The sequence below is a fragment of the Xyrauchen texanus genome, chromosome 39, assembly GCF_025860055.1.
Source record: "Xyrauchen texanus isolate HMW12.3.18 chromosome 39, RBS_HiC_50CHRs, whole genome shotgun sequence".
Lineage (NCBI taxonomy): Eukaryota > Metazoa > Chordata > Actinopteri > Cypriniformes > Catostomidae > Xyrauchen > Xyrauchen texanus.
In genome coordinates this window covers 24,593,649-24,620,918 of record NC_068314.1, presented here as the reverse complement: position 1 = coordinate 24,620,918, position 27,270 = coordinate 24,593,649, and positions in this window count along the sequence as shown.

Here is a 27,270-nt window from a genome sequence, read left to right as displayed (position 1 = left end):
GTGAGTGCTACCAAACTGTAACCATGGAAATCGACCCACCTTTTGATGTTGGCCGTTCCACTGGGACAAGTGTGTAGCCGCAAAGTTATAACAACAGATGCCTCCTCCATGGGTTGGGGCACTGTATACGAGGGTCGTCCAGCCTGTGTTGTTTGGATGGGCCAGTGGCAATATTGGCACATAAACTGTTTGGAGATGTTCACAGTGTTTACTCCTACTTCCCAGGTTCTCTGTGTTGGAACAGAAGTAAACTCGTAATTTTCTCTGTTTTATTCAGAAGCTTTAGCTCACTTATGTGCTGCTATATGCTTGTCACATGGGTGTAAACAGTTGGCAGCTACTGTTCGCATGGTGTGAATGTATATCATTCCCTATGTGATTATGCAGCTCAAGTTCCTACTAAAGGGAACGTCTCGGTTATGTGAAAGGTATTCCTAGTTCCCTGAATGTAAACGAGATGCCTTCCTGTAGAAAATCTGACTTGATGGCAAGAAAGTGAGCGCTTTTATGAAACCTGTGAATTAGCTCAATAGATGCATCGCTTAAGCACCACCAGCCAATAAACTGGTGTGCTTGTAAAAGAGCTTCACACCGCGTGACACTCAGGGCATGTCCCAATGTGATTACGCCCTGTCTCATTCCTACCAAGGTTACATTTCACGTAACTGAGACATTTTTCTTAATAGTTGCTATGGTGTTGTTTTGCAGTCTCTACAGTGTTCTGAGTGGTAGTTAGCAAGTCAAGTCATTTTTATTTGTATAGCGCTTTTCACAACACAATGTTTCAAAGCAGCTTTACAGAAAATCATGTTTTAACAGAAATTAAAACTGTAATTTCTATAAATTCTTACAACATTGTGTAATTTGATTAAATATGATTGTATATTGTGTATAAAAATGTAAATATTCATAATAATTGTATTTAGAACCCCATTGTGCAAACCAAATGTGACTTTGGCAAGGAACACAAAACTCCATAAGATGTAGAGTAATGGAGAAAATAACCTTGGGAGAAACCAAGCTCACTGTGAGGGCCTGTTCTCCTCTGTCTAAACAGCATGAATATTATGCAAATATTAGTTATTTGTGTTCAGTGCAAGTCATGGTTTAAAATTTGTAGTAAGTGTTAAGAGCATGTGTAGATTTTGTATGAACTGTAAGATTAATGACAATGTCTTTGAAGTCCATCCTGGATTAACTTCAGAAATTCACATAGATGTATTGTCCTTTGTTAATTGGATGATGAAGTCTTTGGTTGGCAAATCGCAGTTCAACCGGAAGGTAATTTCCGTGAAGTTCATCCTGAATCCAAGGTTCTGGCAGTGGCACATCTTATGATTGAAGATGGCATCAGTTCATCTTCTGAAGTTCATCGTAATAGACTGAAGTGATGTCTGGCTGGCACCGGCTGCAGCTAGTCGTCATCACTCAGCAGAACACATAGCAGTGGAGTCCGACACAAAGCAGGAACAGAGCTGGATCTGGCCAGCTCTGGTAACCTCGGGATATGAACCCCAAACAAATAGAAACAATATTAGCGTAGATGCCATTCAATTTATTGCAGAGTTATAGATTATGAGAAATGTTTATGGTTCTGGAAGACCTAACTAAAATTGTGAGTTGGATAAATTAGGTGTATGCCTGGCTGAATAGATGTGTTAGTGTGTCTGCATCCCGAACAATGTTAGGGAGAATATTCCATAGTTTAGGAGCCAAATAGGAAAAAGATTTTGATATTGTAGTTACTATTAACAGGCCAGAATATTGCGATCGTAATGAACGTGATGGAATATAGCTTGGTAGAAGGTCACTTAAGTTCTATTTAAGTACTTTATTCAAAGCTTTGTATGTAGTTAACAGAATTGAAAGTTAATACTGCTACATGTTGCTCTGCAGTTGCTTGGATGAAATCGGTGGTTGCTATGGTGTTATGATATTTCTGAGGTGCTCAGTGTTTTTATCATGTTGATATTCCGTTATGAGGGTGTTCTTGGTATTTGCTTATTGGACAAACCAAAACTACATTTGGGTTAGGAGTTTGTACAAATCCCTAACCCCAACTATGAGTATTAATAAAAGAGATGCTTGCAATAGTATCTTGTTAAATATGAGCACAGAGCTAAACTGTGCTGGGACCGCTTCTTTGAGAGATATTTGAGAGATTACTGGAGTTTTTCCTTAAGAGAAAAGCCTGACAAGCAGAAAGCTTTAGTTAAAGCTTTGTTGTCCATTTAATCTGATTCCTATCTGAGATAAACAATTGAGAAATTGAGATTCGTGACTAGACCTTTTGTGATTTACTTCTTATTTGGGGCAGGGTTTGACTTCAGGTTCTGCTGTCTTCTTGTGAATATCTCTATGGCAGGTCAGCTAGCACTGAGGCACCCCTGGGGTTGGTTAATCGGTAGGTGTATGTCTACCACCTGCTGGGTGTCAAACGAGAGAGAGCGAGAGAGAGAGAGAGAGAGAGAGAGACAGAGAGAGAGAGAGATGCGAAAAAGTGGCCACCAGCAGACAGGTGCAGAGTGTGTGAGAGTGAAAGTGTGACAGAGCCCTTTTATCAAGAGACATATTTCCTCTCTTCTCTCAGTAGGAAGTCCCCTAGAGGCGAGGATCTTTGCTAATGTATGTGTGTGTGTGTGTGTGTGTGTCATGGAAACACTGACCTGGCCTCACCCTGAGTGCTCTGCTCCTCTGAAGCATCCAACTTACTCCCTTGCAGAACTATCAATAACCTGTTTGGCTGAAAATCAAAAGGTCTGTCTGATGTAATGCAATGAAATATCCTTTTTTACCAAAGGTTATAAGGGCTCAAGGAGGAATTTTAGTTTTAATGAGGAGTCAGTATCTTAACTGGAGTCAGTATCTTAACTGGTAGTTGGCAGCACATGTTATTTACCACCAAACTTTGTACTGTACACACATACCTATGTATTTGTTTTTCATATTTTTCATGGGGGGGGGGGGTGTAATGGTTGACTAGTTCCCACAATGTAGGTCATTTCCAGATTTACTATCCTTGTGGCAGTCAGTTGCCTCAATAATTTGGAAAAAGTTTTAACCGGAGACAAAACATTGCAATTATTCAACTTTGAGATCCAGTCCCAGAAAAAAAGAGAATAAAAGTTTTGGTGTTTGCGTAAATGTATTTCTTTTGAACTGTTTATTTTTTAAACTGTGTTCTTAGTTATCAAACAGCAATGTTGGATTTTTGAAATGCTCAGACACAAAAGCATGTGTTCATTTCTTTTCCAATATCTGTGATCTTCCAAGAAAATTCTTGAGGCAATTCACAAGGAATGCATTGCACCTGGTTGAAGCGCCGTTTATTTGCACATGTCTGGTTAAGTAATTATGCAGATCAGGCAACCACACAAAAATGCCAACAAAACCTGTGCTGAACTCAATTTGCACGCCGTAATTCCGATCTTGCGGGTCAGTACTTAGTGGTCCTTAGTGCTACTTAGCACAGGTTGCAGCAGACCACCGCGATCTGCTACACTCTGCTGGGACTGTACAGCATCACTTCAATACTGTGATGCAGACAACTGAATCATCTCTTGAACATGCCGAAAGTGTGCTTAACTAGATCGTGCATCTGAGTATATGCTATGTTGTAATGCTCTTCTCCATCATTTGATCATTATTTCATGAATCACTGCCGTCATGATCAATAAAACATTTTCACAAACATCTCCTTATTAAAATTCAATTTACTGCCTGCTTTCCTCAGGCAGTAATAACACATTGTTAATTGCAACAGGCAAATAAAACAGAGTTTTGTTAATAAGGCACAATCTATAATAAACTTAATTTGCATAGAGACGAGGCATGTTTTATCAGAAAAGAAGTGACAATAGCTTATTTGAAATACTCAACACAGCACTTTTTGAGCCTGATCAAACTAGATTGCGCGAGGTTAGTGAATATGACGCTTAAATACCATCCACAAAAATGGCAAATTTTTTTATTGAATTTGCTAATAAACCTTCGACAAACTTACACCTTCAGCATAGATGGTCAGGTTGGGGAAGCTTGCAGTGGGATCAACATTTATAGCAGAGCATTGGGGTTGTGTGCATAGTGGTTAAAAAGTGAACAAGTTACTAAAAGGTATTGGGTTTGAACCCTGCAAGAGGAAATCTATGAACCATCACCATTGTACCTTTGTGTAAGACAGTTACCACCAGTTTGGCATGGATAAAACCATCTGCTGAATGATTACAATCTACACAGCTCTTCCCATTTTGTCATACACTAAAGAATGGAAATGTGGTTAGAGGCCCACTTTAAAAGACAAGAAGTTCTGCCACTTTAGAGCTTTGAAGAAGGGCATATTTCATCTGATATTCACATTTAGTTTTGAACAGATCAACGTGAAAGTCTAAAAGCCTCTAGCTGAGTATGATTATGTTACCGCTATCCATGCCTCAAGGGAAGAACTCTGATTACATAATACCACATTATCATTCCCTAAAAACAAGCATTGTGAGAATCAAATATGCTGTGTAACAACATTTGTTGGCTCTTTTTGTTGATTTTGGAACTCGACTAAGAATATGTCTCAGAGTAACAAGCCCCAGAGGTGTCTTTGTCTTTCAAATTTCACACACCTACATTCATTTGAGGGAATGACACTCAACGGACATAACAGTCCAAGAAACAATCTTTCTCAATCATTGGTTTAAAATTTAGTTTAAAGATTCTGGCTTCATATTTGGCAAAAACAAGGAGGCTGATGTTTATATAAGATTTCAAAAGGATGGAAAAGGCCACTCTCAGCCAAACCTCTGTGGCTTTGAATGGAGCGTGTGCTGCAGTAATGCAGACTGGGGAGGTATTTAGCTTTCTCTGAATCACTATTAAAGCAGTATTAGAAAAGTGGGAATGTAGCTCTCCTCAACGTTTCACAAAACCAAACTTGCCTTGATTGTTTTAGCAGGGTATTGGGTTGGACCTTTAAGTTGGAGTGAGAGAAAGAGAGAGCTAAAGATATTATATTGAATAACCTTCTGATGTCTACAGAATGATCTTCAGGGACAGAGCTTGACACTGAGAAGACACTGATGACTCTATTGAAGGCAACTTCTTTTAAAACAGTTGTTGTGACAGCTATTCTCTTCTTTCAAAACATTCTTTGCCAAGTAAACTCAAGTCCAATCAAGTTATTTATGCTATCCCATAGATGAGAAAAATCACAAATAAGTAGAGGCGTGACGATATACTTATCTCACAAGACGAGACGATATACGATACTGGGCTCACGAGAACGAGACGATATGTTAACCCTATATATATATGACTGGTCTTTTATTCGACTTAGCAATACCACTATTTTCTTTTCGATCTGATACCAAGTACTTATAGGCCAGTATTTTTACGAATTCTTTGGATAAAATTAGTAACTTAAATTATTACTTACATTTTTAGATATATTTATAGGCTTGAGCAGAAAATGATTAGGCTGCTTTGTTTTCCTTTTAAAAATTAGTTAGTATAACCAACATACAAAACCTCAAAATTAACCATAGATATTATTATATGGTTACTATTACTAAAACCAAGTTACAATATGGATATTACAGTAATGCTGTAGCAAAACCATGGTTAATTGTATCGAAACCTTGGTTGCTGCCAAAACTATATAAATAAATACATTTAAATAAAAAAACATGGTCACTACAGTCGTGGTTACTAGTCATGGTTAATACAATATTACTACAGTGAATCCATGGGTAGTTTTAATGAGGGTATCATTTATTAACGAGGATTAAAGATCATTATCAATGTTTTAGCACCTCTGAATTTTAATAAGCCTGTAAAAATGGTCACACAAGCCTGTTATAATACATGTCATGTCTTGGTTTGTCATTACTTGGTGTGAATAACTACAGATGATGTTTTTCTGTCATTACCTCATGAAAGCACTGTTCCTTCTTTGAACGAGCGCTATGACTGAAAGTGTGATCGCTGTCTGTCTGCTGGTGTATTTCAGCATTTCTGTGCATCAAGATGAGCGGAAGAAAAAATAGATATGAACGAATGAAACAATTTGCTCATATAATTGTTCTTTTCCACTTCAAAGCTTATGAGATACATTAATATTCATGTTATCTAAATAATATCACTATTTAATTTATTTGTATTTTTTTAATTTCATGTGAGAATCGATGGGGGGTCGGGGGGTTAGGTGTTCGCGTGATATGAGCGCACAGCGATCACCTGTGTTCTGCAACGGCTTTCTATGACACTATTTTCTTAATTTCAATTTATGACTATAGATAAATTACATAAAATTTCTCCACTTGGCTACATCAGAAAATCACATATTGAGACCATCGTATTGTGAGTTGTGCTCTGTCAAGCTGTGTTTAAATGCAAGAACACTCATCCTCATTTTGTGCTGTCAGTAAGTGTGGTTTGTTACCTATAGAGCTGGAATTGTGCTTACTGTCCCTTACTGACTGGGACACACAAAAACATGAAGGTGGTTCTCCAAGCTCTGATGGTAGGAAAATTCCTTATTATGGACCGATGGCATGATTAATCCCATAATTTTTGGAATGAATGCATTAAATTGACAGCCCTAATAAAAATGTACTTAAACTGAACTGAACAATTTAACATATTGTACATGATTAAGAGTTTTGGCTTGTTGGGGCAGACCTATTTTTCATTCCACTGACTGCACCTTTTATTTTCCCTGATGATCAACCTGGCTCCACTTCTCAGGAGTCATATTTTACTTGTTTAAAATGGTAATGTTCCTACTTCTCCTTCAGATGCTGTACACTCCCTGTGCATAATTGTCTTAAAAGCAGTTATTATTAGCCGCCTACTATTTAAAGCTTATAAACTCACAATGATTTCCTGTAGACACTTATCATTGCCTGTGACTAGGCTTTTGAGTTTAACCGGACGGGCACCCTCAGGCACCATGGACCTGGTCTGACATATAATCAGGCTGCTGGTCTCTAAAAGGTCATCTGCCGTTTATTCTTAAATAATATATACTGCAAACCAAAGAGCTACAATTCTGAATAAGGACCAAATAAATCATTCTTGAAACAAACTAATGTGTAACCTCATCATTAAGGTGATGTGTGTTATTTTTTCTACATTAAAATGCTTTCTCCTCTTTTAATATGATAAAGAGATTGGAAGGTTGATTCCCCCAAAATGTGGAAACACTGGCTCTGTTTGTTTGAGCATCCTGACTAGCCTGAGGCAGCAAAACTGACTCAAACAATGCCATAAGTTTGGGAATTATAAAACTTCAGTTTTAGTTAGTAAAAACGAATGAGTAAAGAAGAGTTTTTTCTCAGCTGCCATTAATTTTTCTATCATAGATATGAGCATACATGTCATACTTGTGCTGTCTGTTTCTGAGTTTAAATGTACCTCATCGGCTCCAAAGCTCTCCCACAAAATCAATGCAAATCCCCTATAATTACTAATTTTTTACCAAGTCATATTTGGAAATATTCTTATCAAAGTTTGCCTTCCTTCTCTTTGTTTAGAGATCTTTAAAAGTCTGTAAAGCTATCATTAAATAAACACTATAACCACCCACAGACACACAATCACTAAAACTAAATTCATATAAACATTAGCACTATAAACCAACCAAAGGAAAAAAAGTTAATTGAACAATGAACCCAATGTTTACACTTATCCTTTTGCCAGACGTTTCCTTACCAAAAAAAAAAAAAAGAAAAGAAAAAAAAGCAAGAATGTGCATGCAGCTCTGTCAGCAGGAAGAAAGGGGTTTGGATTCCAGAAAATGTCTGTTCAGTTTTTCCACCTTGCATATTTTTGTGTTACAGTCAGGGTTTCAAAGCAGATAACCTCTGTGTTGTATGAATGCACAGTCTGAATATTAGTTCTCTGTCTGCATCATTTTTGGCACTCAGCATTTCCCTTAAGACCATCTGTGTGGTTTAACATGCTTCTGCATTGTTTGCTATTCAGGTGTATACTGTAACATCCTTGGAGTGTATCCTATTCAGTTAACCACACAAGATTATCAGAATGCAACTTAGCTCATATTTTGGCTTTTTTAGCTCATAATTAATGAACCAATGGATAGAAGGGAACTTTAAACATGCTTAGTGCAAAAATCACACTATGAATGATGCACATCACACCCTATTCAACTTCGTGTAAAAATGTGTTCTGTGACAGACGTGTGTTAATCGATGTGCAGCCTGTCATTGTAGTGTCAAAAAGTCTCATCAGTCAGCTCAGATGTGATCATCATCCAGGGTTACACTTTCATTTTGACCTTTGAATCTGTAAAAGTCATTCATTGTCACATGGAATGGGGTCATATGATAGTATTGCAACTAGAGCTGTCAATGTTTTAATTTCTAAATCAAATTAATGCATGACACACAGATTAATTAATAACACATATATCAATATTTGCAGAGAAAGGCCCTCAAATAAAGGTAATTCAATATAATGAATCCATAATAATTAAAACAATTATAAATATAATAGTACTTATAATTGATAATAATAGAGATTTTAACATATGCGTCATGGTGGAAGACGAGTAAAGTTTTGATTAGACCAGGGGTTCAAACATTTTTTGTCAGCTGAACCCCTTTGCCCTAAATTATTTTCATGAAGCACCCCCTGATATATTAAAGTAATGCTAACCTTTTGAAATATAATTCATTTTACTTTGTTTACCTCATTTATTGTTCTTTTCTTATACTATTTCTACATTTTGTTTTGATTGAATTCACGATTGAATTCACTTTTGATTGCATTTCTATCCCATTTAGAGATTGCACCACATATAATCTTTATCCATCATAATAGTAAAATTTACAACATAATTATAATGAGTTTCATTTAAATACGCCACACCACTCTACCAGAAAAAAGGATGGGAAAAAGTATGACAAAAGGCGAAAATTAACAACGGTCATCCACACATCAACAACATTGCTACACCCAATGCTGCTGCAGCGACACTAGGGGTGCAGTTTGTCTTTAATTTCTCTGTTTCCACAATTGGAGTGCAAAGAGCCGCACAGTGTGGCAGGTGCTATTTACATTTACATGCTATTTACATAAAATTTAAATGAAATTGTAAATGGCTGGTCCAAGTGAATGGTGAAATACTCTATTTCAAGTTAAAAGTCAAGTGGTTTTTATTGTCGTTCAACCATATACAGTTAGTACAGTACACAGTGAAATGAGACAACGTTCCTCCAGGACCACGATGCCATGTAAAACAACATAAGACAAACACAGAACCACATGAGACTACACAGACTAAACAACTTACCTATATAACATGCATGTGCAAACGTGTGCAAAACGTACGGGACAGTACAATAAATTACTAAAAATTAACAGGAAAATAGGCACAGTGAGGGACTATTGATCAAAAAGATGACAGTCTCTAAAAATGCCAAATGTAAACATAACATACTATGAGATGAGTGTTCTATGTACATAGCAGTTATTGAGGTAGCAGCCAGGTATCAGCCAGTTAGTGTTCCCAAAGAAGAGTACTGTCGGCCAAGTCAAACACATGCACCGTATTCCCCTGCTGTGGGAAAGCTTTAAGAAAAGAGCAGGCAGCATGTGAAACAGCTCTTTAGTAGGACATTCGGAAGCCTTTCTGACATTATGGTCTCAAGAGGGAGCACAATTTGAGAACTTGAAGACAGAGTGGGTTTTCTGACCCACTAAGTGTTCATTTCTGTTATGAGCTCTTGTGTTCTGTGACTTCTCTGTGAACGCAGATTCAGTGGGAAAACTGTGAGAAATTAACTGCTTTAAGTCCCTGAGCCTTAAAAATGGGATGACAACAAAAGGCTGGCATAGAAGTAATACAGAAAAGCAATATATATACATAGTGTATATATACCCATTAATGGGCTTGGGACAAAATAAGGAAGAGAGAGAGGAAAAAGTAGAAAGAGGGAAGTGTCCAACTTTAACTTTAAGGACTGAAACTAGTATCAGTCAAATATTAAGGCATTCCAAAAAAAAATTCTGTCAGAAGCATAAATGTCCAGTTATCCATTTCAACTTTAGTGGTACATATATTCCAGTTCATCTTTAGTGGCACTACTCTAGATCAAACAAGAAAATCACACGTCTATGATTGCATTGGGAGGTAACAACATAGGTGGACTGGCACTAAAAGAACAAGGCATATGAACTCTCTATGCAGTACAGTAAAAAAGGAAATGCTATGTAATAAAACAACCAATTTCAGTTTGGTTGCCAACAGGAGTTTGCTGTGCTGTAAACATAAACAAGTCTTGATGCACAGGTAGAGATCTGAACTGCCGCACCTCTGCCATTGCCATCAGCCAGGAGCCACCAATCAGGATGTTTTACATCTCCTGGAGGTTGGGCAGTGGAATGTCTCCCTGCTACCTCCTGCAGCTGGACACCAGATTCTTTCAATTGCCTCTCATTATTGCTTTCCCATCAGATCTTCCCTTGGCATGGATTCCCTCCCCCACTAAATCCCTCTACAGCAACCCCCGGATAAGGACCGAGTGGGTCAGCAGAAATAATTCCTCTCTACCCTTTTTCCTCTTTGAAATACTACCTGACCATAAATTACAATTATTCCCTATTCCTACATTCTCACCTCTGCACACCCCACTTTTCACCTTTCCTTCTTAACCATAGCCAGAAGCTCCCTTTCTCTGCTTCCTCTGCCATTTCATTCAGAGATTTCTTCAACACTTATCCAAAGATGCCAATGTCTTTCAACAGATGCTGCATGATGTTCCCATAAACCCTAGACACCCGACCTCCACAGGGTAAGTGTCCGTTTTCCCTGCACTCGGCGACCAGATCAGCATATTTTAGCTTCTTCCTCTCATAGGCAGTCTTGCACCCAGCCAATATGTGCTGCAGGTTTGCTCTTGTGGCCTTGCAGAGGGGACAACTCTCCTCTTTACCATATACAGAGACACATTTCCAGGGCTTGGAAGGTTGTCATAGGTAGATCTTATTAGAAAACTTAGCCTGTCCACAGGTCTGCCCATCCTAATATTCTATTAGATGTACCCTCCCATACTGTCCAGCTCCTTACTGCTGCTGGCTGACTGTTCGGATCATATACATTTCCTCTTCCATTCTAGATACTTCTGTCACTACCATAGAGCCATTCCCCCATCTAAGGCCTGCTCTTCCTGATTGGGGTCTTCCAACAATCTCTTTTTGCTTCAGTCTTGAAACCACCTTGTTTACAACCTCATCTGCCTATCAAGTGTGGCCTGTTCAGACCTGGGCTTGACAAGCCCTCACAGACTGGTCTGTTGTTTCCCCCTTAGTACTAAGAACAGCCTGGTCTTCTCCTGCTTGTAACCCAGTGTGATGGATTTTAGTGGCAGTTGTAAGGCATTTCTTCCAAACATTGCTATGTCTGTAATACAACGAGGCAAGCCCAGCCACATCCTGATGTACTGTAACTGTTGGCCTTGGTGTCCATTCTTGTCACTGCCACTGCAGTGATCTCACACATTTTTAGCAGCCACATCAGGCAATGTTACAATGTAAATTTGCAACACCAGTCCTTGTTTTTGATTGGGAGATGACACTTGTCTATCTTCTCCAAGCTCTCTTTCAGCTGCTTCAGAACCAACCCTGTCATGTGTTTTTCTGATAGATCTGCTATGTATTCTCTCCCTAAACTTTCAATGGGCTGCTCTGCCAGCACCGGGATTCTTTCACCATTCACCTCAAACAATGTCTCGATGCTTCTAATTCCTTTACGAATAGAATAGTTACATTCATTTGCTGGATTGATCATCATCCTGGCCCATGCCAAAAGCTCTTCCAGCCTTTTTAGGAGTCTGTTTGTGCATGCAGCAGTCTGGAAAATGCTTGTGACATCATCCCTATTGCTACGCAGTGCTGGCAATCTTACCCCAGATTGTGCACGTATTCTGTCTGGCACCAATTAGAATGATCTCGAATGCAGCTTTGAACAGGATTGGAGAGGTTAAACATCCCATCACAATTCCTTTTTCCAGTTGCTGCCAACTAGTTGTGTATTCCTGTGTTGCATGAAATATTTTTAGGTCCCCATCGTAACTACCTACCAAGCTCTTAATACATTCTGGTACATGGAATAACTCCAGTGCATAGCTGGAATGAGACATCCACCTTGCTACCACCAAAAGAATATTTCCCTCCACATTCAGTAGAGCAATACTCCTAAACTGACTTATGTTAGTGGATTTCTGTTCTTTTGGTGTAAAGATGGTCACTGCCCTTTGCCATTCTGGGGTATGCACTGCTTCTTCCTGGCAGCTCTCAGTAGTCTCCATAACAGTTTATGAACTGTTAGGCACCTATTACACAACCTATAATGTATCCCGTTCAGCCCGGCTTTTTCTACCACTTGCCTGATCTCACTCAATTGGGTGGAGCTACATCAAATCCCACAGCCTAGCAGGATCACCTTGTTGTTGTTTCATGTGATCTTCTAGTTATTTCTTTGGCATCACCAGCTTTCCACTCCTCTCCTCTACAAGAAACTTTCTGGCAAATTTAAAGGGATCCTTGATGAATGTCATCTTCTAATGCTCCTTCTTTCTCCACTGTTGAATTCTTTCTGCTCTCCTCAAAACTGAAAACCTAGCCCTAATGCCATCCCACAATACCCTCAATCCCTCCTTCTCATGCTCATCTGCTCTTCTTCATGACTTGCGAAGGTTCCTCAACTCTTTCAGCAGCTCAAGTATTTCCTTTTCTCTCCTACCCATGACCCTGGGACCACTCTTCCTCACTGACACTTCCCAAAATTTACCTACACATGCTTCATGCATAATGTTACTAAACATGTTAAGTTTGGCCTCCCAGCTCCCACTGAGTGCATTCTTCAAAGTGGTGCACAGATCCTGGTCTAGTCTGCGCTATGCTTCATTATTATTAGATCTTGGCCAATTAATTAGTTTCCTTCTCTCCAGCTCCTTTTCATTGTCTTGTTTTCCCTGTCTTATCTGTGGGTTGACAGTTGTATCCTCCGGCTGCTCACCAACTTGTTCTGCTGGCGGTACTGGTCTTCATGGTGCCCCTCCACAACAGTGGATTTAGTAGCACTGTGGTGCTCAACCAGGCTCTGCATCCTTGTTGTCTGACCTGCTGGTGGATAAGTCATTACAATCATCCACCCGCAACTGCATTTCTGTCCTAATTAGTCTCATCTCTTGGTGGTGGGGCAGCAGTCAGGGACATGTCCCTGCCACCCCTAATTCTCACATCACTAAACAAACCAAAATAAATTAAAAACAAACTAACAAAAAGCATTAGTTGCATTAACATTGCATTATATGTAATTTGATTGAAATGGAATGTGGCAGGGCGGAGGGCGTGGCCGGGAATTCTACACACTCGGTCCCTTATCAGGCTAATCAAGCCTCCGAGAGGGATAAAGGATTGATTAGCCTGATAAGAAAAGGATATGTGGGTATTCAAGAAAAGGATATGTGGGTATTGTATTGATACTGTATGTACTTTCTCTAAATGTGAATAATACATTATTTTAAAAAATCAACAAATAGCAAAAAGCAAACGTATTGTTGATGAATTTTACTCTGCCTCAAAACTGCCAGCTATGTATCAGACTGACAATAAACTTTTATTGACCATTAACCTGTTGAATTATCCTGCAATTTCACCGCACTCGGGAGTGACGTCACTCTGCTTACATTTACAATATAATTTACTATCTATAAATGTAATTAATGTCAACAAATTATACATTTTTTCAAAGGTCTAAGGGTTCAACGTTGATATCCGATCTCTGTTTCACTATAGCAATGCTCCAGAAACAGCAATTTAGTTATTTGTGCCAGGAGTACAAATGAAAACATGCAATATCAAAACGGGACTTCATACCTTTGTTATGAAAACATGATCACCAGATGAATCCAGTTTGCCACACTTGGATCAATTGTCCATGTCATCCAATAACACTTTTGGTCCATAAATTGATCAATCTGGTAAATATTGATATATTCTCCATTATTTACATGAGATCTCACCTGAAAGATTTACCCTTAGTCATCGGTCTTCAACAAACTATGCAATCTGAGCAGCATTCATTTTGTAAATCTTTATATTATCTTATATATTAGAGTCTCATAAACAAAATGAGCGTGTCTCCAAAGTCTATTTTTAAAAATGCGGCATAGTTTTATTCAGAATAGTCAAGCAGTGCAGTCAGATTTTGTGTAGTCTTGAAAGGCGGAGCCTTAATTTTCCTAATTTTTTGTTAGATCATCTTCAAATTTGAAACATAACTTCTTTAGACTTGTGGCTTTGAGAACATTGAGAACAGTATTTCTGGGTTGTCTTGACACTTTTATTATTGTTTTCTTAGATTATAAAAACATATTCAGCACAAAATATTTCCATTACTATAAACTTCAGCTTCTCTAACTTTAAAAAATAACAACATATATTAATTCAGAAATTTGGGAAATAAAGCCCAAAGTGTCTTCTTTCAAAAGATACTACAACTGCGTCCATACTTTAAAGGGTCCAGTAAATACAACCATTTAAGTTCAGGTATGTCATTTTCATGGTTTGTGCTCAAAAACGTGGTGCGTATCAACAGGTTAAGATTTTTTGATAAAGATTTGATCTTTTAAAGAGAGAAGAGAGAGAAAGTAAGAGGAACAAGAGTTCTGGTGCAGTGATGAGGATATCGGTATTTGAGGGGACTGGAGTATTCCAGGAAGCCAGAATGATATATCTGTCTTCTTGGCAGGGAGCTTCTTCTGCTCACAGTGTTTTATAGAGTAATTAAGACTTCCATCCATTTTGAAAGGCTGGAGGGAAAATTAGAAAATGAATGACATGACTGTGCTAGCCAGAGAAAGCCCCAGTCGAATGCTTGTCCTAATGTTTAGCACTGAAGAGGAGCCTGGAGTAGTGATGCCGACATACAGCATGCTAAGAAATCCACAAACTCAAAGCTAAGATGTCCTTTTAACAGTATATAGTGTGACAGCGAGCATGCGAAGATATGAATATATGTCATCAATAGCGGTTCACTTTAAAGAGTTGGGATGGTTTGCTTTCATACTAACTTTGAACTGTATTGGATTTAACATAAAACATACCCCAGACCACATAAGTGGACTAGGGTGCAGTTTACTGGAGCACAGCTCAGAAAACTGAAGGTGCTGCTTTCACACAAGCACAGGTCCATTTGCCGCCAGAGTTCGGTTCATTTGATTGGTATGAATGCTGTTTTCCATACCATATGAACCACACCTAAGTCTTTAACGCAATCCATTCTAAACCATGGAAGTGAACTGCTATTGATGGTGTTATTTGCATCTTTGTATGCTCTCTGACACAAGCATTAATGTATTTCTCATACCTGATTGTATCAGAATACATTTTTATTGTATCCATCTTCTCCTCAGAAGTCATTATCTAGTTACAGCTAATGTGTATTAACCACATTTGAATTGATGCAAAAATATCTGATGGCGGTAGGTGCTTCTCAGTTCAGATGAATGGGATTGATTTTAGGGTACATGAACATACAGAAGCAACAAATCGATTTACAGTGTGATCATGTTGTCTGTAGTGGGAAGAAATGGTGCAACTCTTGCACTTACTTGCTTTTTCTGTTCAAGCACTTCAGTTGTGCACTTTCCACCAGCATTTAATACCATTTGATTTGATATAATTTAGAAATATATATGGCTGTAGTGTGGCCAGTTTGTTGCACTTGTGCTGTTCCTTTTCTGATATGGATTCCCTGTTCTTCTTTTTTAATAAATAACAACCATAAATAATAATATAAATAACTTTTCGCAATAACAGCAGATAAATGTTTGCAATTATTAACAGGGCAATAAAATTATTTCCATAGTTATTATGCATGAACATTAATTTTTGCACTGTAAAACATTCCAATCCAGTCTCAGGGAAAGAATTTCAGAATCTGTTTTCTCATTATATGCTTATACAATGTGATCTAATTTTTCTGTAGTCAACACAGCTGCTAGATAGTGTAGCATCTGTTATTCATACTCGTATATTGCCTTCCACAAGGCACATGCAATGCAGCTTTAAGTCAGAAATACTTGCACAACAAATGTAGCATTTAGCACATTTGTCTTTCCATGCATCAGGGACAGAATGAAGAAAGAAAAATGAGAGAAAGAAAGCAGGACAAATAGAGTCATCTCCATTTAGAAAGCAATCAGCCACATTGTAATGGTAGATTAGAGTGTATACTTTTTTCCTGCAGCATTCCTGCCTGAATTTTGTCCATTTCCTCAAGCTAAAAATAGCCCTTCTGAGCACAAACTTCATATATGCTTGTAAGTACATGGTCTCTCTCTCTCTTTTTTGTTTTCCTTCTCTTCCAGGCTAGCCCCCCACCCTCATGACATAATAAAGTACAGGATGCTGTCTATCCATTGTTTGTGCATGTACCCTTTCCCCATCCATCTTTCTTTGTCCCATTCATGCTTGGGCAAAAATATGAATTTAATAACTGCCTTTCAATTCATGAGCTGGAATTTGAATTGAATTGGCCAAGCCCAATATGATGTTGAGTTGGAATGGTAAGAGGATTTAAAATATATACATATTGAAATACATTCAACTCAGTAACTCAGCAGTGGAATTTTATAAGTGAAACTGGATTTTTGTGATAAAGCACTTTTCCCCCCAAGATATGTAATACACCCACTGAAATATAATATAGAACTGGATTACTCATGACGTCATAACAGTGAAGCCACTGCGCCACAATATTGCTACGCCCAAATATTCCATATTGACTTAATAGAAAATCATCTAATTTTAGCGAGTAAACATTAGTCATTCAATCACCAATTCTATATCTGAAATCTGCATGTACATACCTACAACACAAACATCCTACACATTCAATTATTTATTTATTTAAAGTTGGGAATTGTTCTTGTTTCTTGAAAGCCCGAGCGAGTTATGTATATCCATATCAAACAGTATCCACCTCCAACAAACTTCATCAGCGAACAGATCAGCTGAACGTAAACAAGTTCACTGAAACTGAGGTATGATACAAAAAGACATTTTCAGATTTATTTATTGAGAACATCTAAGTGTTTGTTCAGAGTTACTTGTTTATGTTTTCATCAAAAAGTGCCTTGTTCTTGCAGTCACTTGAATAAGAGCATGAACGCTTTCTGTCCCTCTATCGCGTGCAGCACGCAGAGAGGGAGACACCAAAGCAAAGTTGGTTAAAATTAAACTGCTACACTAGGTTTAAATGGCAAATGGATATGTATTTATGACCTGTATTCATTTATGACTCAGAGAGCACTTCAATATGAAAACAAGCAAATCCTGGGCATTTAAGGCGATTTAGAAATCCCGGTCTGACATTTTTTTATTCCCTTTCGGGGGTAAGGACGTATTGTTAAAGCTTTTCCTTCCTACATTACAACTTGTGGACAGTTTTGTCGCTTCTTTTGGTGATCGTTGTGCTGGACTGATATACTTAACACCGGGGCAGGTGAATGCTCTGACATCTTGATCCGTATGTATCTTTTCCCTCATAACTGACTTGACAGATGTATCTGCAGGCTGGAAACGGTGAAAGGGGGGCCTTTCAGTCATTGATGTTCTATGAGAGTTTGGGAATACCAAGATGGCCGCTCAAACACTTCTGATGGCTTCAACTCCTGCAGGCTGTTTACCGTTGTGTCAGCGATCAAGGTCTATATGGTCTAAGTAAAATACAGTCAAATCAAATTGCAAAGCAGATTCTAAATTTGTCACACTGCACCAAGAAACCCCTGCTGTTTTCCTGTATATATATATATATATATATATATATATATATATATATATATATATATATATATATATACCATGTAACAGAACAGGAATTTAGACCATTCTGGGAAATTATGTTTTTCCACCATGGCCCGAAAAGTAAAACATAATTTATATTGTTGTGTATATCAAAATGAAATACATCTTTCTGACTGAAAAATGTAAATACATTTAATTACATTTAATTCCATTTTAATTATGCTTCCTTAAATTACTATTACAATTCTGTATTATTACTATTTCAAATATTCTTTGTGATTCTTTGTGGAAATAAGAAGGCATTCTCAATTGAGTACTGAATGGGAAATAAAACTTGATGCTGTACCAATACAAATGAACTGTCCCACTCATTACTGCAGTCTACTCATTCAGTTCATTCAGCTCTATCCTTGACTTGTGTCTGAATGAGAATGAGACTGTAATGATCTTTAATGACAACTCTCCTCTCCTTTCCCATCTGACTCTAGCCAGTGAATGGAACAGACTGGTGGAATGGTAATGGAATTATATTTTCCTACAATGGTGAAAGGGATATTTAATTTCTGCATGTTCTGATCAGTGTGGGTTTGAAGGTCAAGGACAGCTATGATTAGTGGCACTAAGCTGCTCCCTATTTTTCAGATGTCAGCTGCTAGAAATTTGGATAAATTTGCTGCTGTACATAATTTTATGACTAACACCACTTCAACAGTCAAATTTTACCGGCCAGGGATGAATAGAAGGATTCATCAAAATAAAAAACATTCTGCCAAAATCATATTTTTTGAGTCTTTAAGTGCTGAATGGAAAATTAGTCTTGCAGCTAGGCTTTTGACTAACATCACTGCACAATGCGGCTTATTCTGGACAAGAACCATACACTTAGAAGGCTATCTGACCAACATGTAAAATTGCTTATCCCAGTTTGTTTGTTTTTTTAAAGTGATATTTAGAGCAGGTTAGTCTAAAATCGATGATACCACATAGGCCAGCATGCAACAGAGTGCAAACTTTAACAAAACCTTCCTTGTAAGCACTTGTGATAACATGGTAAACAATAATATTTCCTCTAAAACATCCAATCAGATTGAAGCTTGTTTTGGAAATTTTGGAAAGCCATGCCCTTATTGTGTGTAAAATGCATCAGAATGTTGCTTAGGCCATCCGTGGGTTTGCACAGCAAATTAAAGCCATCACAACAGACATTAACAACTACTCAAGACATGCAAAGTTTGTGGTCCAACTCAAACCGTTATACACTTTTTACTAGTTTATATGTACAGTACAAAGAGTCTCAAGAATCTCAGCTGGAGATTTAATAGGTTTTGGGTGAGAACAGACCAAAATATAACTCCTTTTTCACTATAAAGTCTCCTTGGCAATCATAATTTTACATAATTCATAATTATGTATCATAATTTTCAACGATACTTCCTAGTGACATCAAGTGAATGTGTCAAGCACTAGAGACTGCAATGGCAAGATGTGCAGTGCAAAAAGGGTTGTATTTTTGTCTGTCACTAAAATCGATTCGATTGCTTAAAAAGACATGGATTTAACCAAAGGAGTCATATGGATTAATTGCCTTATTGTGCTTTTTGGAGCTTCAAAATTTTGGTCATCATTCTCTTGCATTGTAAGGACCTACAGAGCTGATTTGTGTTCTGTAGTAGAAAGAATGTCATACACATCTAGGATGGCATGAGGGTGAGTAAAAGATGAGAGAATTTACATTTTGGGGGGAGCTACTTCTTTAAGGCCTTAATACATGATTCATGCATTTTTCAGAGCATGTAGTCAGTCTTATCCTCTGAGTTTAATGCATTTATAATATATGTCTTACGGAGGCCTACCCAGCCACTGTAATTACTCATCTGCTCTGGAGTGTTTCTCTGTCTGCCCTTCAATAAGAATTCAACGCTGTCACATTTAAAATGCATTCAGTAGTTTGGAGCCATTTTAAAAAGTTGTACACATTAACTAATTAATTGTGTTTTGTGAAGAGTGATCTGAATGGTGTACACTCAGATGAGAAGAAGATTGTCCTCATAATAGTTTTCTATAAAAAGCGTTTTATTATACATGGTACGGGTCACCCCCATTCAATATGTTTTGACATGTTGAAATCACATGATCTGCAGTGTTTCACTAAACGTCAAATAAGAGTATCCTTGCACTCAGTGGCTGCCGCCTATGTAGATACGCTTGGCTATCACAGTTTTGTTGTTTGGTTTCACGAAGAGCGAAAAGAACACAATGGAACATACTTATTTATCGTGTTTTAGCAGCAGGGACAATGGGAGATCCAGTAGTTGTACTGCCGAAGAAGCAAAAAAAGGTCTGGAAGACAGAAAGACCGCCAAAGGCAAAAAACTAGAGTAAACATCTGTAAGGCATCTACGTCTTCATTCGTTTAGTGCAAAGTAGAGATGGGAAGTCTGATTCTTTTCCGTGAACTGGTACTTTCGGACAGTTCGTTTCAATGAACCGGTTCAAAAAAACGATTCACCATTTTGTTTATGTCATCACGCAATGACGTCACTAATACATAATACTATTATCCTGGCTTATGAAAATGCAAGGTCAAAACACATTCAAATAAAGCTGTAAGCGCATATAGCTGACTTACATTTTATTAAATTAAATAATAATAATAATAATAATAATAATCTTGTATAAGTTTCCTACAGTAAAGTTTTTCTACTAAAGCACCCAAAAAGGACAATGATGTGCAAAAGCAAATGTTTTAGCTATATGTCTAAAGTATATAAAATAAAAAAGTCTTCTTAATCAACTCAACTTTTCACAGAAACCATGAGAAACCATAAAGAAATTCCTTAACATTAAACATTAAACCATAAACATTCCTCCCCCTCATTCAAGTCATCGGTTCACGCATGCTTGTTATCAGCAGCTCATCGGTTCTCAGCGGACATCTCTGAGACTCAGAGTCCGAACTGTTTTCTCAATTCAGTGTACTGGTGACTCGAGAACTGTTGTACTCCGAATCAGCAGCTCATCGGTTCTAAGCATGTATTGTGTTCTGGTTCGCGAGCTGTCAGAGACTCACGACTGTCAATGTAATGTTGATGTGAATTTTTGCAACCAGATAATCATCGATAACACTATGACAATTATGACACAACAGAATGTTTTATGTGTTATTATCCTTTTATGCTGCTCTGTACATAAGAAGCTTTCATTTCGTCACCACACACTCCAACTCTTGGTACATGTGTGCTCAGTTTCAGGCAGCAGCTCGAAATAACGACTGTTCAGTTCAGTGTACTATTGGAGTAACTGGAGCACTGATAATAATATCGGCAAAAACCGGCATCATAGGATTATATACTCCAGGATATTGGCTCATTTCAATTGAGAGTGACTGTCAGGAATGTCCGAAAGTGAGTTTTGATTGATCAGTGTTGACTCAAGCCACGAACAGTTTCAGACGATTCAGTCCAATTTGGTGAACTGGTTCAAAAGTACGATTAGTTCACAAACCAGACATCACTAGTGCAAAGTATCTTGGCACAGCGATTATTGTGGATTTTGTGGATTTTGTTTTCCAAGCATCCAAACCATGGCTTTGGTTGCTTGGAAACTAAATGAGCTTGTCAAAAACAGTTTTCATGGACATCCTAAATTTGATAATCAATGTCCTTTACCTTGACATTCTATATAGATAATGAGGGTCAGTTTACACTAAGCAGTTCTCTAATAAAGGCAATAACTGTCTTTAGAAATAAAGTGAAGTGTAGATAGTCTCCAAAGATTATTGATATGAGGGACAATAATAATCTGTCCTCGACTGTAGTTGTCTGTTCTCTTGAATTGTGACGTTTATAATATAAAGCAATTATATTATATTAGTAATAAATAGCTTAGAAATTACCCCAAACTCTGACATTTTCAAGACCCAAATTATATTCCAGAGCTGGCGAGGGCAACAGAGACTATTTGACTGACCCACATCTATAGATGGCAGTACAGCATCTAACACCACTGTCAAATCGGTACTTAAAGTACACGAAGAAGAGCAATGCTAAAACTAGCTAGAAAACTACTGAATGCCCCTTTATCTTGTAACACAACTAGTGAATTTTGGGGAAACTGGAGGTAAATCAACACACACGCAAACATTTGCAGACAAAACAGAGATGCCAGAAAAGTTTTATTTGTATTATGTATATTAATGCTTTGCTTTGGACCCCAAAAGCTTTGGATCCCATTCACCCAGCCCATTACCTTTTTGAACTGTTGTCCTCTGGCCGGCACTACAGAGCACTTTGCACCAGAACAGTCAAAGCCATTCAAATTATGAACAGTTAAAACTGCCCCAATACTCTCCACTTTGGCAATACAATCATGTGCATATTCAACTATTCATTCATATTCATATTTATATTCCATTTATATTTATTTTACATATCCTACCTCTTCTTCACAATACATTAAATCACCTTGCACATAACTGTATATCTGTATAAGATATCTGAACAACAACATTGCCGTATTGTGGTTTCCTCTATATATTTGTCAGTTGTATCTTATTTTTTATACTTATGTCACTGTTTCTGTATACGTATACTGTACGTTTATTTCAAATGTTTGTATGTATATGTTGTATATGTATTTTTTTTGTATTCTCTTTGCACTGGAAGCTTCTGTCACCATGACACATTCCTTGTGTGTGTATGCATACTTGGCAATAAAGCTCATTCTGATTCTGATACTGGTTCTGATTCTGAAGTACAGTATATTACATTTATATTAAAAGTGATTTCTGTACTTTTTATATTAGTATGGCACTCGTAGGTTGATTTCACCGAAAAATGTGTAAGCACTGCAGTGCTATCTGAATATTAATCTAAACCAATAAACAACATTCAGTATGATTATATGGATTGTAAAATTTAATTTGGAATAAAACAGTAATTCATTTTCTTTAAAAGTCATACAAATGCTTTTTGCAAATTATTTTTGCAAAGTCAGACAATCAGACCTAGATAATGCAATTGTAGCTTGGCTTTATTCAGCATGTGCACACATTAATCAGACCTCAACTGACCTCAGAGTTGTGTGCATGCTCTGAACGACAGAGGTGACCTGTAATGTGTTTTTTTTACCTGGAGGTTGAACACAGCACAAACAAACTAGACCTAACATCGTGAATGCCAGAAACGTAACTTTTTACCCATTTCTACCTAAATAAAACAGTAAAGAAAAGTACAGAATTGTAACGTTTTCCATGTTGTGCCAAAAGTTCAAACAAAAAAGATTGATAAGTAGCTCGTCTACATATACATATACCACAACCAGGTGTGGTTTTATTATAACCGTGCATGTAAACATACTCATTGAGTTTTGGGCGGGATTATCTTTCCAACCAATTGCAGTCAGGAGAGTGTTTGGGAAAACATCAGATTGCATCTGTTAGTGTCGTTAATATCAGAAGCATGGAAATTACACACTTCAGCTTTAAAAAAATGTCAAGGTTTATGGTTTGTGGAATGAGATTATTCCAGTGTCTAGAAGAGATTTGCTTAGAGAATAGTTCGATATAAAAAGTGTCACTTTAAATCACATTATTCTTGAAGAGTTACTGTAAAAATTTGCCAGTGCAGATTTAAGATTTACTTGAGACTTTAGTGGACTCAAGAGGATGCGTGTTTGCACACACATCAACACAATATGTATCCATTTTAATTTATTACCAGAAATGTCTGCAGTTACAGTAAATCCAAAGAGCTCTCATTTGAGGGGTCTCATTTTAGGGCTCTTCTATCAGTAACAACTAGGGATGCATCCATACCACTTTTTCTCTTTTGATCCGTTTCTGAGACCTGAAATCTCAGTATCGGCCGATAAAGATCCTGATCCGATTCCAGAGTTGTTTTTTCTTAATCAATGCAGAATATCTATACAGTATTATGTGATAACAATTGGGGTTACTCTTTTATATGTAAAGAAATACAAACCTCTAACTACACATTATTTCAATATAAATGAATAGAAAATAATTATTGTTAACTATATTTACTGGATAATGTAGCAGCAAAATGAACATTAATTCCAGTGAAAGTGATCTTTTTAACTTGTATCTGAACTTTATAGAATTCAGATATTGTTTTCTTTTTTTTTTCACTTTAGTTGAAAGATATGTCCAAATTTTTATAGTTATTTTTTGGAACCCGGTCAACTTAAATATTGCTGTAATTTGTAAACAAATATTAATGAAAATAATAACATAGTATTATTATTATTATCATTATTGACTTTTGTAATTTGATTATACTCGAGTAATATATTTCAGTCGTGAACCTTTAACTTTAAAACCCTCTGGATTTATTTTGATGGTCGTAACATGACAAGTGCAAGTGTCTGAATGTAGGCTAGTTCTCAGTAGTTTATTTAGCTTTAAAATGGTCCAACAGTGCCATTCTCAATGCATGTTAGAGTACCAAACAATTGAGCATCTACATCTGAAATGTTGTAAGTGTGGTGCACATCACCAGCTTGCGCATGCATACTACAGTATATATTTACTTTTAAACACAGCCTTTTGCGATTAACAAAGCTATCGCATGTCTTCACGAGACTGAATAAAATTAGTCATGTGGACTACTTCAGTGGTGCTTTTATGGTTCTTTTATATCATTTTTGGAGCTTGACAGTATCAAACATGACTAACACAAACTATCGGATTTGGATCACGCTTGTAAGACCAATACCCGATACATCTAAAAACGTCAGTATTAGAGCTAATACCGATCCAGGTATTAGATCAGTGCATCCCTAGTGACAACTTCAATCGGTATACATCCAAAAGACAGAAAGAGATATTTTCGACTGTAAATGACCACACTTTTGTCTTAATTTCAGATCTTCGGTGCCATATGCTTTCACTCTCTTCTATTGACTGTGGTGTTCTGAGGGTCTGCAAGATGGAATAAACACAACAGATCACAGTCTCTCTTCTTTTTCTCTATCTCTGTTTCTCTCTCTTACCCTCATTTTCTCTCTGAATCTCAGTGTTTTGTTACAAATATCGATCTCTAGTGCCACTGAGATCGATTTTCTGCTCTCAACATTCACTTAGCCTACAGCTATAGTGACCTCCATGCCAAGGTCCCATCTGATCACTGTTTCAGCTACATATACAGAGACTTTTTTTAATCTTATGGTATTTAAATGTTAAGCATACTATTTCAGTACATTACATTATTATGCATCATATATATATATGTATGATCACAGATGTATATTCAACTCCACACATGGTTCCAAACCCGTGTGACTTTGTTTCTTCAGAAGAACACAAAAGGTGAATTTCTGAAGAATATTCTGGCCACTCTATTCCATATAATGGAAGTGAATGAGGACTGAGGCTGTCAAGCTCCAAAATAATAATAAAAAAAAAACATAAAAGTATAATTAAAGTTGTCCAAATTACAAATCTGAGCTAAATTAGTTAATCGATAGCTTTGTGTGAGAAACAGAATGAAATTTGAGGGGTTCTTCACTTCACTAGTTTTTGTGTATAAAACGTTGTTCTTTTAATTGTTTTCTTATGTAAACATATGCCCAGTGGACATCTTTGGCATTGTGCTGCGCCTCACTGTTTTATAATAGTCTCGAAAGACCTGCGTTTTGTTTTGTTCACTAGTTTTTTTAGTGCAATGTTTGAATGGGGCTTAAGTTATTATTCACTGATAATCTTCCCCTCTTGTGAGCTGCTAAATATTGCGACCAAATAATTGAATCAGTGAGCTGATCTTGAGAACCAGAACAGTCTGATTAATTAATCATTTAGACTGGTTTTGTGAATTGGATCAAACAACTCACTAAATATTTCAAAAGAAACTCAAAAGACTCAAAAGTAACACTAAACAATCATATGGCTTCAAAATGCTTAGAATATTCTGTATAGTGCGCAGGTCGTTGGGACCACTTCATTGATTATATTTTTTCATTTTGGGGCTTGACAGCCCAAGTCCTCATACACTTTCATCATATGTAAATCAGTCAACTATGATATTTTGGAGAAACAAAATCTCCACACAAAAAAATTGGTCACTGAGGTTAGGATGAGTAAATAATGACAACATTTTAATTTTGTTTGTCCTGTTCCTTGGAAATTGGAATATTTATCAGATTGTCTGCTATTGATTAATTGAGCTTTCATTTGAGCTTTTAACAAATTACACAAATATGAAATCTCTGCTACCTTATTCCAGCCACTTTGAAAGATCATTATTTTGTCTATAAAAGGAACACATCTGTCAAAGTGCACATTTTTTTAGGATGACAGGCCATTTGGCTCCTAAACTGCATGTCTTCTCCAACAGCTAAATATCAAACCACTTTCACATCACCACAAAATGTATGTTCTAGGATATATTTGGAGTGTGGCCCCAAAGTACAGAGCAAAGCTTTCAGGATAGGACCATAAATGGGGAAGGTAAAAATAGGTTTAGCAAAGATAAATCAATTTTGTCTTCAACCATATCCATTTTTTGTCTTTAACCATGTTTTTCCAAATTGAAAAAACTATAGGCTTTATGTCTGCTAAATGACAGCACAAACAAATTATATTATCCATGTGTTAATTTTGTGCACATAGACATAGTCTCTTTACACAATTATTTTTAAAAGAATGATGCATACTGAAAATAGCAACACTTCTAACTTAATTAATGTTTCAGTAGCTTGTCAGTAGTTCAGCTATTTTTGCAACAGCTTTTCTAAACACAAAAAAAAATGTTGCATTGTTTTGCACAGGCAGCAATACAGCCAAGCAAACCTGGGATGTAACAGTCCTCTGTCTCTCATGTGTTTGTACTTAAGTCCAAAACATTTCAGTTCAAGTGAATCGGTTCAATGGAACATGTAAATGAACCAGATAAAGTAAACGATTCAATAATTTACGTATTTGTAGCATTGGGAAGTCCGATTCATTTTAGTAAATCGGTTGGTGCTAATGGATATTTTAAATGAACCAGTTCAAATACACGATTCACCGATTAATTAATCCTTCTGAAAAAGTCACTGCATCATCTTATTAAGTGAAACATTTTGTTAATTGTTGCTGTTTTTTACTTTTTTTGACTCAGTAATTCAACATAGGGCATTTTCAAGTTTTATTAGTTAAATTTAGTACATGCTGTGTTTAGTAGCTATAGGGCTCTACTTTCATGACCACGCCAAGCACAGCACAGCGCAATTTTTGTGCCAGCGCAAAGCTCAAGTGGGAATGTGTGAGAGTGTTTGTGCTATCTTTGGGTGTATTGTAAAATTGGAGAGAAGCAAAGCATATTTCTAGCAGGTGAGACTCGGGTGAGCTGGACGAGATTACACAGTATACATTGCGGCCCAGAGTAGCACAACTAGCATAAAGTCACAGAACAGGGGATGCATTGCATAGAGCCCATTACTACCAAATTC